Source organism: Mobula hypostoma, chromosome 18 (assembly GCF_963921235.1).
Source record: "Mobula hypostoma chromosome 18, sMobHyp1.1, whole genome shotgun sequence".
Classification (NCBI taxonomy): domain Eukaryota; kingdom Metazoa; phylum Chordata; class Chondrichthyes; order Myliobatiformes; family Myliobatidae; genus Mobula; species Mobula hypostoma.
Genome location: NC_086114.1, coordinates 63,127,518 through 63,140,193, shown reverse-complemented (window position 1 = coordinate 63,140,193; position 12,676 = coordinate 63,127,518). Strand labels below are relative to the sequence as shown.

General features: G+C 44.9%; 1 non-coding gene across 1 annotated transcript; it reads right to left on the bottom strand.

Annotated features, from left to right (window-relative positions):
• Positions 1 to 7,901: 7,901 nt before the first annotated feature.
• On the bottom strand, positions 7,902 to 7,975 carry trnai-aau (transfer RNA isoleucine (anticodon AAU)). The gene has a single exon. It is a non-coding gene; the product is annotated as a tRNA-Ile (tRNA).
• Positions 7,976 to 12,676: the final 4,701 nt, after the last annotated feature.

Genomic DNA, 12,676 nt, shown 5'->3' with positions numbered 1-12,676 from the left:
TATCTATGGTGTGATGAAACCAAAACTGAGTTTTTTGGCCATCAGACTAAACGCTATGTTTGGTGTAAGCCAAACACTGCATGTCATCAAAAACACACCATCCCTACCGTGAAGCATGGTGGTGGCTGCATCATGCTGTGGGGATGCTTCACTGAAGCAGGCCCTGGAAGACTTGTGAAGGTAGAGGGCAAAATGAATGCAGAAAATACAGGGAAATCCTGGAGGTAAAACTGACACAGTCTGCAGGAGAACTGCAACTTGGGAGATTTGTTTTCCAGCAAGACAATGACCCCAAGCATAAAGCCAAAGCTACACAGGAATGGCTTAAAAACAAAGTTAATGTCCTGGAGTGGCCAAGTCGGAGTCCAGACCTCAATCCAATTGAGAATTTGTGGCTGGACTTGCAAAGGGCTGTTTACTCATGATCCCCATGCAATCTGACAGAGCTTGAGCAGTTTTGTAAAGAAGAATGGGAAAAAAAATCGCGGTGTCCAAATGTGCAAAGCTGATAGAGACCTATCCACACAGACTCAAGCTGTAATTGCTGCCAAAGGTGCATATACTAAATACTGACTTGAAGGGCGCAAGTAATTATGCAATCAATTATTTTGTGTTTTATATTTGTAATTAATTTAGATCACTTTGTTGAGATCTGTTTTCACTTTAACATGAAAGAGTCTTTTTCTGATGATCAGTGTCAAAAAAGCCAAATTCAATCCACTGTGATTCAATGTTATAGAACCATAAAACATGAAAACTTCCCGGGGGGGGGGAGGGAGAGGGAGGAAGGAGGGGTGAATTCTTTTTATAGGCACTGTAAATGATAGATTGACTGATTTTTTTTGCACAGTTTGTCTTCTTATGCACATTGGTTGTTAGTCTTTGGTTGTAGTTTTTCATTGATTCTATTGTATTTCTCTGCTCTACTGTGTAAGCCTGCAAGAAAACGAATCTCAAGGTAGTATATGGTGACATAGGTACTTTGATAATAAATTTACCTTTATCTTTGAAGTTTTGAGAATTTGTGAGATCGTGGGATTACACGAGGTACAACAATGGCTGGGACAGGACATTCAGCCCAGCCAGTCTCTGCTTGCTCTTTTGCACCACTCAGTCTTTCCTCATCTCAATCCATCGGGATGATGCTACATTTCCTACTCCCTCAGTTGCTTCTCCTGTCTCTCTTTAAACGCCACTGCTATGCCATTTCCCCCACCCTCATTCACCACGACTCTGAACTGGGTCTGGGAAAGTCGGAGACGCCGGGTCTGCTCGTCCTCTGGAGGCTGAAGACCCTGAGCTGGCCTGTCCTGGGATTGGAGACCTGTCCGTGTGAGTGCCTGGCTGGGAGCAAAGGGGCTGTTTTTGTTTTTCAATCACAGACGAGATTATCGGCACATGCTGGAAATGCAAGCAACACGCACAAAATGCTGCAGGAACTCAGTAGGCCAGGCAGCATCGATGGAAAAATGTACAGTCCACGTTTCGGGCCGAGACCTTTCAGCCCGAAACGTCGACTGTACTCTCTTCCATAGATGCTGCCTAGCCTGCTGAGTTCCTCCGGCATCTTGTGGATGTTGCTTGTTCTGTTGTTGTCGGTGCTGTTGCTCCCGTTGTTCTATGGAATGTGGTGCACATGCTATATCGGTGCCGGAATGTGTTCCCAGCCTTGCGGGCTGCCCCCAGCACATCCATTGATTGTGTTAGTTGTTAACGCACATCACGTATTCGCCGTATGTTTTGATGTACAAGTGGTAGATCGATGAATCAGAATGTAAATCTGAATCCGAATAAAGTGTTACATCTACGGATGAAGTGCAGTGCAGGTATAGTTATCTATATATATAGTTATATAGTTATCTATGCAGGTCTAGTTATCTATACATATAGTTATATAGTTATCTATGCAGGTCTAGTTATCTGGAGTGTTACAGTAACGGAGGAAGTGCAGCGCAGGTACAGTTATCGGAAACATAGACTTTAGAGCAGAACAATTATAACGGTAGTGGCTAGATCTAGAGAGAGCAGCTTGCAATGAGTCACCACATAATGATCCAGACTTGAATGAGACATCCAAATTGGGGAAGCGTGACCGGAGCTTCTATGAGGTTAGGGAGGATGATGAAAGAAGAACAAAGCTTGCATTTCTACAGCACCTCCAGTGAAGTTGTTCACGTTTAACTGTCAAATAGCATTCCTCAAGGGCCAAGGTACAGAACACTGTGCTTACAGTCACGGTAGTGTAGTGGTTAGTGTGACGCTATTACAGCTCGGGGCGTCGGAGTTTGGAGTTCAATTCTGACATCCTCGGTAGGAAAGTTTGTACATTCTTCCTGTGTGTGCGTGGGTTTCCTCCTGGTGCTCTGGTGTCCTCCCAGAGTCTAAAGACATACTGGCTATTAGGTTAATTGGTCATTGTAAATTGCCCTGTGATTACGCTAGGGGTTAAATCGGTGGATTGCTGGGTGGCATGGCTCTTTGGTCTGGAAGGGCATGTTAAATAAAAATAAATAGTCACACTGAACACTTGGCACAGAACAGCTATAGTTACGATCAGAAAAATAACGTTGAGTGGTGCAGCCTGTAGGTTGATGGTGCATGGGTTACCCTGGAGCCACGTTTCTTCAGGAACAGAAATAGAAAGTAGGAGTGGATTAAACTCTCCAGGACTGATGAAAAGCCTCTCAGCAGTGCAGTGTAAAACGCCCCACAGTCTCACCATCTAACATTACGGTTTCTCAATTTCTAACCTTTCTTCCTTTGGAGGGTTTTGGATAAACCTAAAGATACTATTTACAGTAACAAGCTTTGAATTGCTGATGGAGTCATAAGGCCCATTGCCCGTAAATCCTCCCTTTCCCTCTGAAGCAATGAAGCCTGAGACCTGCCTAATTAAACCAGGCAATGACTCTCGCTGCTTCCCAGCGGGAGGGTTGATTTCATTATGTGTAGGTGCCTGCCAATAAATGTGGCTGGTTTGTTGAAAGCAGGTTAGTCCCTCTCTTGGCCTCAGCTGCTGATTATCCGTGCTTCCTGCAGAGCAATAAGTTGTGTAAACATCTCGAGCACATTCTCACCTTGTCAGTTCCCACTGGAAATAAATTCAGGGACCATCAGCTGCTTTATGGAACCCGCCTCTTCATATAATCTCCCTTGCCAGGGTTTAATCCCTACTGCCATGTAAGTCCGCCTCCTATAAATTCCTCCCTTCAGTAAATTCTCTTCCTGCTCCGTCTCTTGCAATTGGTTCAGCACAACATTGTGGGCCGAAGGGCCTGTTTCTGTGTTGTACTGTTCTATATTCTGTTTAGGAAGGGGCTTGAATGCAGTGGCATTGAGATTCAAGATAGAAGGTTGTTCTATCTAATGAAATTGAAATTTTAATTCAAAAAGGGAAAATTAAAAAATTTATTTCTTGTATGTATAATTTGATTCAAAAACAGACAATTAAACAAGGAATCCATAAGTCAAAACAAAAATGGGAAACAGATCTGAATATTAATATTGATGAAACAAATTGGTCAAGACTCTGTCTTGACAGTATGACAAATACAATAAATGTTCGGCTTAGATTAGTACAATATAACTTTTTACACCAATTATATATTACACCACAAAAAATAAATAGATTAAATTCAAATCTATCTGATAAATGCTTTCGGTGTAATCAAGAAATTGGTACTTTTTTACATTCTACTTGGTCTTGTTTTAAAATTCAACCCTTTTGGATAAATTTAAGAGTCTTATTGGAACAAATTACTGGAACTCAACTTCCACATAACCCTGTATTATTTCTACTAGGTGATATTGAAGGGATAAAGCGAAAACTTAAATTGAATAAGTATCAGAAAGAATTTATAAAAATTGCATTGGCAGTAGCTAAGAAGACTATAGCAGTTACTTGGAAATCTGATTTGTATTTAAGTATGAATCGTTGGAATAATGAAATGGCTAGTTCTATTCCACTCGAAAAAGTTACTTATAATTTAAGAGATAAATATGTAACATTTTTGAATATTTGGCGCCTTTATTTACAAAAGATAGGATGGCATATTTAGTTGCTCCGATAAAGATCTTGGTCCCTTGGGGAAAGTAACGAATAAGTACACCAAATTTATTTTGAATCCCATGGAGCATGTGGAAACCTTCCAATACCCAGGCAGCTCTTCTTTTTTTTCTTCTTTTCTCTTTAGGTAGGACTACATACGGGGGGTGGGGGTTAAGGGGAGGGGGGAGGGTAGATATTATCTTTCTATGTATTCATTTTGAAAATTTAATAAAAATTATATTTAAAAAAAAGATAGAAGGTTGTTTATTGTCATTATTCAGTACACTAGTGTAAGGGAGAACAAAATGATTGTTACTCCAGCTCTGATGCAGCTTAAATACACAATAACATAAAAAAGATAGTAATATAAAAACAAACCTATGAAACACAATGTACAAGTAATTGAGTGTGTGGCAGTGCACGTGTGCATGCACACACACACACACACACACAGATATATGTATATATGCACTGCTACACTCTACACATTAATATACATAAACTGGATGTAACTAAAATGATGCTAGATGCAGGAGCATCTGAACATAAGGTGACTCTGACAGGAAATGATAAAGTGTCAAAGTGACTTTGGCAAGAGATACTCTTCTAGGTAGCAGCAGGGCATATGAAAGCACAGTGGGACAGAGTCTGTGTCAGTCTCGGTATGAGGTGTGGCGTGAATGGGGAGAGACAGCCAATTGCTCTGGCAGTGTGGCCCGTCTCATGCAGGAGAACGGGCTGGTCGACTGGTTTATTATTGTCACATGTACCGAGATACAGCAAAAAGCTTTTGTCTGTGCACTGTCCAGACAGATTGTGCCTCATGGAGGTAGTGAAAAAAACACAATGCACAGTTACAGAGAAAATGCAGGCCAACAAAATGCAAGGGTCATTGAAAAATTGTGTTCTTTTAGCGTATGAAAGATCTGTTCAAGACTCTGATAACTTTGAGATAGAAATTAGCCTCTAGTCTGGTGGTATGGGCAGTGGAATGTTTTTATCTTCTGGCCAGGAGAGGGGAGAAGAGAGAATGACCAGCTCCAACACACACTCTCAATGCTGGAGGAACTCAGCACGTCAGGCAGTGTCTAGGGGGGGATTAACTTTCAGGCCAAGACCCTTCATCAGGGCTCTGTTCATTCCCCTCCACAGAAGCTGCCTGACCTGCTGAATTTCCCCAGCACTTTATGTGTGTTACTCTGGATACCCAACATCTGAAGTCTGTGTTGTGTCTGGATGTTCTTGATTATGTTGTCTGTTTTCCTGAAGCCGTTGTGGTGTGGGAATTAGTTGGGGAGTTGGCAGGGTGGGGGGGGAATCGCTGCACTCCCCAGAATCAGGTGTGGCTGCCTGTAACAGCCCAAGGCAGATGTAACACAAGGCTGGCTCCCACCATTTGCTCCTTCATAGTGATGAGTAATGTGGGGTAATGATAGGGGCTTGAAATAATCCTGATTGCAGGTTGGATTGGCCTTTCCAAGCCCACGCTCCTCTGAGTCTGACAGAACCTAGCATTAAAAGGCGGAGCGAGGTGAGAGTGTAAACAGCTTTCAATTGATGTTGTGATCGCTGAGCCAGCCCCTCTACGTTCACAGCGCTGACGGCTTGGTGGCATTGGTGTGCTTGTAAGGAGCTGAGCAGCATTCAAGCAGGCACAGCTCTTGACTAAAGTAGAGGGAGATTCCTTCCCCTAATAACTCGCAAGCAGGTGCAGCTCTTAACTAAGTAGAGAGGGAGTCATAAGCACAAGAGATTCTGCAGATGCTGGAAACGTAGAGGGAGTCCAAAGCAATTTTATTATCAAAGTATATATATGTCACCATATACTACCCTGAGATTCTTTTCTGTGGACGTTCACAGTAAGTACAAAGAAACATGGTAGAATAAAGGAAAAAACACACAACAAAGAGACAAATAATCAATGCGCAAAAGACAACAAACTGCAAATACAAAAGGGGAATAAAATCAAAATAATAATAAGTACAGTAAATAAGCAATAAATATCAGGAACATGAGTTGTACGGTAGATTAATTGGAAGTGAGTCCATAGGCTGTGGAACCAGTTCGATGTTTCAGTCCTGATGAAGAAGGGTCTCGGCCGGAAATGCCAACTCTTTATTCCTCTCCATGGATACTGCCTCACCTGCTGACTCCCTCCAGCAGTTTATGTCGGTTAAAGTAGAGAGGAATTCCCTCCCCTAATAATTCACGAGGACAGATGAAAGTAGCAGCAGGAATAGGCCACTCAGCCCTTCAAACCTACCCCCCCATTCAGTATAACCTTGGCTGATCTGCCCCAGGGTAAATTTCTGTGTACCTTGGCACTAGCAACTAACAGTGGCCTCTCAGTCAAGACCCTCTCACCATGGAAAACACCCTAACATCTACCTGGTCGATGCCCCCTTGCAACTTCACATGTTTCAATAATATCACCCTGCATTCTTCTAATTTCTACTGGTCACTCCAGTTCCCAGGGTGGACAAGAGGATGGGGCAGAGATCTGGCACTGAGCCCATTCCCATCTCAATCTGCCTAAATGTGTGGTGTAGAGAATGGCTGCCTGTAGCACTGATCCTCAGCATTGTGCTTGGAGGGAGGGGAGTTTGATATTGAGTGCAGACAGAGGAAAATAAAACCGTATCACTATAATAGTCATAGTCATACTTTATTGATCTCGGAGGAAACTGGTTTTCGTTACATTTGCACCATAAATAATAAATAGTAATAAAACCATAAATAGTTAAATAGTATATGTAAATTATGCCAGGAAATAAGTCCAGGACCAACCTATTGGCTCGGGGTGTCTGACCCTCCAAGGGAGGAGTTGTAAAGTTTGATGGCCACAGGCAGGAATGACTTCCTATGACGCTCTGTGCTGCATCTCGGTGGAATGAGTCTCTGGCTGAATGTACTCCTGTGCCCACCCAGTCCATTATGTAGTGGATGGGAGACATTGTCCAAGATGGCATGCAACTTGGACAGCATCCTCTTTTCAGACACCACCGTCAGAGAGTCCAGTTCCATCCCCACAACATCACTGGCCTTACGAATGAGTTTGTTGATTCTGTTGGTGTCTGCTACCCTCAGCCTGCTGCCCCAGCACACAACAGCAAACATAGAAACATAGAAAATAGGTGCAGGAGTAGGCCATTCGGCCCTTCGAGCCTGCACCGCCATTTATTATGATCATGGCTGATCATCCAACTCAGAACCCTGCACCAGCCTTCCCTCCATACCCCCTGATCCCCGTAGCCACAAGGGCCATATCTAACTCCCTCTTAAATATAGCCAATGAACTGGCCTCAACTGTTTCCTGTGGCAGAGAATTCCACAGATTCACCACTCTCTGTGTGAAGAAGTTTTTCCTAATCTCAGTCCTAAAAGGCTTCCCCTTTATCCTCAAACTGTGACCCCTCATTCTGGACTTCCCCAACATCGGGAACAATCTTCCTGCATCTAGCCTGTCCAATCCCTTTAGGATTTTATACGTTTCAATCAGATCCCCCCTCAATCTTCTAAATTCCAATGAGTACAAGCCCAGTTCATCCAGTCTTTCATCATATGAAAGTCCTGCAATCCCAGGAATCAATCTGGTGAACCTTCTTTGTACTCCCTCTATGGCAAGGATGTCTTTCCTCAGATTAGGGGACCAAAACTGCACACAATACTCCAAGTGTGGTCTCACCAAGGCCTTGTACAACTGCAGTAGTACCTTCCTGCTCCTGTACTCGAATCCCCTCGCTATAAATGCCAGCATACCATTCGCAAAAGTGGCTGGACCAAAGGATAGTGGACGACCAAAGCACCTTCTACAGAGTTGTGCACAGACCCCGGGCCGGCTAAAGGGAACACATGGACAGTATGGGGATCGAACCCACGACCTTGGCGTTATTAGTACCATGCCCTGACCAACTGAGCTAACCGTCCTCAAACATGATCGCACTGGCCACCACAGACTCGTAGAACATCCTCAGCATCGTCCAGCAGATGTTAAAGGACCTCAGTCTCCTCAGGAAATAGAGACGGCTCTGACCCTTCTTGTAGACAGCCTCAGTGTTCTTTGACCAGTCCAGTTTATTGTCAATTCGTATCCCCAGGTATTTGTAATCCTCCACCATGTCCACACTGACCCCCTGGATGGAAACAGGGGTCACCGGTACCTTAGCTCTCCTCAGAGATAAGACATAGGAGCAGAAAAAGTCCATTTGGCCCATCAAGTCTGCTCCACCATTTCACCATGGCTGATTTATTATTCCTCTCAACTCCATTCTCCCGCCGCCTTCTCAAAACTTTTCATACCCATACTTATCAAGAACCTTTCAATCTCTGCTTTAAATATACCCTTGGCCTTCACAGCAGTCTGTGGCAATGAATTCCACAAATTTAACACCCCCTGGCTAAAGATGTTCCTCCTCACCTCTGTTCTAAAGAGGTGTTTTTATATTCTGAGGCTGTGCCCTCTGGTCCTAGACTCCTCACTATAGGAAACATCCTCTCCACATCCACTCTATCTAGCCCATTCAATATTCAGCAGGTTTCAATGAGATCCCCTCTTCTAAACTCACTCCACCAGTTTCAAGAACAGTTACTACCGCTCAACCATCAGGCTCTTGAACCAAAGGTGATAACTTTGCTCAAGTTCATCTGCCCCATCAGTGAACTGTTCCCACAACCAATGGACTCATTTTCAAGGACTCCTCATCTCATGTTCTCGATATTTATTGCTTGCTTATTTACTTATTATCTCTTTTTGTATGTGCAGAGTTCGTCGGCTTCTGTTATGGTTACTATTCTATAGCTTTATTGAGTATGCTCACAAGAAAATGAATCTCAGGGTTGTATGTGGTGACATTTATGTACTTTGATAATAAAATTTACTTTGAACTTCGTACTTCTGAACTTTGAAGTAGTTGTCCTCCACCCCAAGGATCCATCCAAGAAGAGAACGCAGACACGTTGGCTCAAACACACCCCAGCAGAAGGAATAAACTTGTGGAGCAAGTGCCGGAGGTGAGACTGGAACGCACGGAGATCACGTGAATTGTCCACTCAGGAGGAAATGCAGGAACCAGCGAGATAGAGCAATAAGAGACACAAGAGACCGCGGGCTTTGGAATCCGGAGTAACAAGCAATCAGCTGCAGAAACCCCATGGGCCCAGCAGCATCTGTGGAGGGGAGGGGGAGGACCTGTTGCCACTTTGGGTTGAAACCCTGCACCTGGTCTGAGAGTGGAGAGGGAGAATGGTTGGTGTAAAGAAGCGAGTGGGAGGGGTGAGATAGACTCTCGATAAAAGGCAGAAAGCTGCTGGTGTGGATAGAGGTAAATCACAACATGCCAGAAGCTGGGAAATATTCCTGCTGGTAGAGTAGTGCTCTCCCTCCTCTCCTCCAGCCACCACCCATTCTTATTAGAGATGCCATCTATCACAGTAGCACATTGAACCAAACTGAGTGCCATTTTCCTTGCAGGACAACATTGAAAACTTTCTGTCCGTACAAATAAACTCTTCTCGGGCTTCCAGCCTGGCACAGGTATCGATTTTAATCAACGTTTCAATGATAGACTCGGCCATCTTAATCATGGACGATGCCTGGGTATGTCTGGTCTGGTGGTATCCCCTCACCCCCCACGTCTGTCCTCCTGATTGGTGAGTCCTCATCCAATCAGATTTCCGCTGTCCCACCCTGTTTACAATCGAATTCCATTTCTTTCTTAGAGCAAGAACATCACCTTTGTTAAAATTCTTTTTCTCTAGTTTTATTTCAATAGCTTCCTTCACCAGGCGGCCCCAAAAAGCCACTGGCGCAGCACCGTAGTTTCCTGCCATTGAAGGCAGCCCTACGGCCACTGCCAATGCAATGTTCTGCTACCGCTGATTTCTCTGGGTAACCCAAACAGATACACCTCCTGTGCTCCTCGATGCGGGTTTCCACTGTGCATCGGTTTGGCCCATATACGCTGCCCCGCATTCACAGGGAATTCTGTAAATGCCAGTCGACCTGAGTCCCAGGTCATCTTTGACCCTCATAAGCTGTGATTTGAACTTCCTTACGGAATGGCTACAAGGTGAAGGAAATCTATTGGGCCCTTAAAAAGGCAACGGAAAAACCAGGAAACCTAACAACAAGAGGGAGCCTGTCGCTACCGCCTGTCTTCCCTACATCGACGACTGCATTGGTGCTGCTTCCTGCACCCATGCTGAACTCATCGACTTCATCCACTTTGCCTCCAACTTCCACCCTGCCCTCAAATTCACCTGGTCCACTTCTAACACTTCCCTCCCCTTTCTCAATCTCACTGTCTCTATCTCCGCAGACAGCTTATCCACCGATGTCTATTACAAACCCTCGGACTCTCACAGCTACCTCGACTACACCTCACCCCACCCTGCTACTTCCCCCCTGTTCTTCCTTCCATGGCCTTCTAACTTTTTCACCAATCAACATCCCAGCTCTTTACCTTCCCCCTCCCCCCTCCAAGTTTCACCTATCACTCGGTGTCTCTCTCCACTCCCCCACCTTTAAAATCTGCTCCTCAGCTTTTTTTTCTCCAGTCCTGCTGAAGGGTTTTGGCCCGAAACGTCATCTGTAGTCTTTTCCATAGACGCTGCCTGGCCTGCTGAGCTCCTCCAGCATTTTGTGTGTGTTTCCCAATATTTCCACGGTTTCTGAAAGGATCACCAGGATTCTGAAGAAATGCCAGATTAATACCATCCACAAACTCAGAAGGAAGCTTAAATCACAGTTTATGCGGGTCGACATATGCTGCTCGGCACTGAGTCAGGTTTCCACTGTCCCACCTTGTTTACAGTTGAATTCCAGTTCTCGATTAAAGAGTGTCCTGTAAATGCCAGCTGTCCTGAGACCCAGGTCATCTCTGACCCGCATAAGCTGTGATTTGAGCTTCCTTACGGGTTTGTGGATAGTATTAATCCCCTGTTTCTTCAGGATAATCTTTGTTAGGTTTCCTGGTTTTTCCGTCGGCTCTTTTAAGGGCCTGATAGATTGTAACGATTCCGCAAGGAAGCTTGAATCACAGCTTTGCGGGTCAAAGATGACCTGAGGTTCAGGACGGCTGAAGTTTACAGGATTCCCTGTGAATGTGGAGCAGCGTATTTCACCCAGACGGGACGCACGGTGGAAACCTGCATCAATGAGCACAGGGGGTGTATCTGTTTGGGTTACCCAGAGAAAACGGTGGTAGCACAACACTGCCTTCGCAACGGCCATAGGATTGACTTCGATAGCGCAAAACTACTGTGTCGCACTGATGGCTTTTGTGACCGCCTGGTGAAGGAAGCCATTGAAATAAAACTAGAGAAAAATAATTTCAACCAGACTAAGGTCTCGCTCTAAGTAAGAACTGGAATTCAATTGTAAACAAGGTGGAAGAGCTGAAACCTGACCAACCAATCAGGAAGGATGGACGATGGGGGTATAAATACCACCGAACTAGACATGCCCAGGCATCATCTCTGATGAAGGTAGCAGAGTTTGTTACTGAAATGTCGGTTAAAATTGATATCTGGAGCTGGCTGGAAGCCTGAGAAGAGTTTATTCATCGTATACGGCAGGAAAGCTCTAGATCCCTTCTTCCCCCTCTACTTCAACAGCTTTAGAGAATATTGGATATCCCAAGAAGGATGTGAAGGGTGCTATGGAAATGCATATTCTGAGTGGAGAGCTGTGAATTGGAGCAGGGTTCCTACAGCAAAAACAGTTTCCTTTTGTAATGTACATGTGCTGTGGGGAAACATCCCAGAACGTCTGATGATGAGGCTCTTAGAAAACTAGACAGTGAATAAGATGTATTTGACTTGAATAATTGTCTCTGCTTCTCTCTCCACAGGTGCTGCTGAACATGCTGAGTATTTCCAGTATTCTCTTTTGTTACGCAAACAACAGGAATTCTGCAGATGCTGTAAATTCAAGCAACACACATCAAAGTTGCTGGTGAATGCAGCAGGCCAAGCAGCAACTGTAGGAAGAGGTGCAGTCAACGTTTCAGGCCAAGACCCTTCGTCAGGACTAACTGAAGGAAGAGTGAGTAAGGGATTTGAAAGTCGGAGGGGGAGGGGGAGATCCAAAATGATAGGAGAAGACAGGAGGGAGAGGGATAGAGCCGAGAGCTGGACAGGTGATAGGCAAAAGGGGATACGAGAGGATCATGGGACAGGAGGTCCGGGAAGAAAGACAAGGGGGGGGTGACCCAGAGGATGGGCAAGAGGTATATTCAGAGGGACAGAGGGAGAAAAAGGAGAGTGAGAGAAAGAATGTGTGCATAAAAATGAGTAACAGATGGGGTACGAGGGGGAGGTGGGGCCTTAGCGGAAGTTAGAGAAGTCGATGTTCATGCCATCAGGTTGGAGGCTACCCAGACAGAATATAAGGTGTTGTTCCTCCAACCTGAGTGTGGCTTCATCTTTACAGTAGAGGAGGCCGTGGACAGACATGTCAGAATGGGAATGGGATGTGGAATTAAAATGTGTGGCCACTGGGAGATCCTGCTTTCTCTGGCGGACAGAGCGTAGATGTTCAGCAAAGCGGTCTCCCAGTCTGCGTTGGGTCTCGCCAATATATAAAAGGCCACATCAGGAGCACCAGACCCAGTATATCACCCCAGTCGA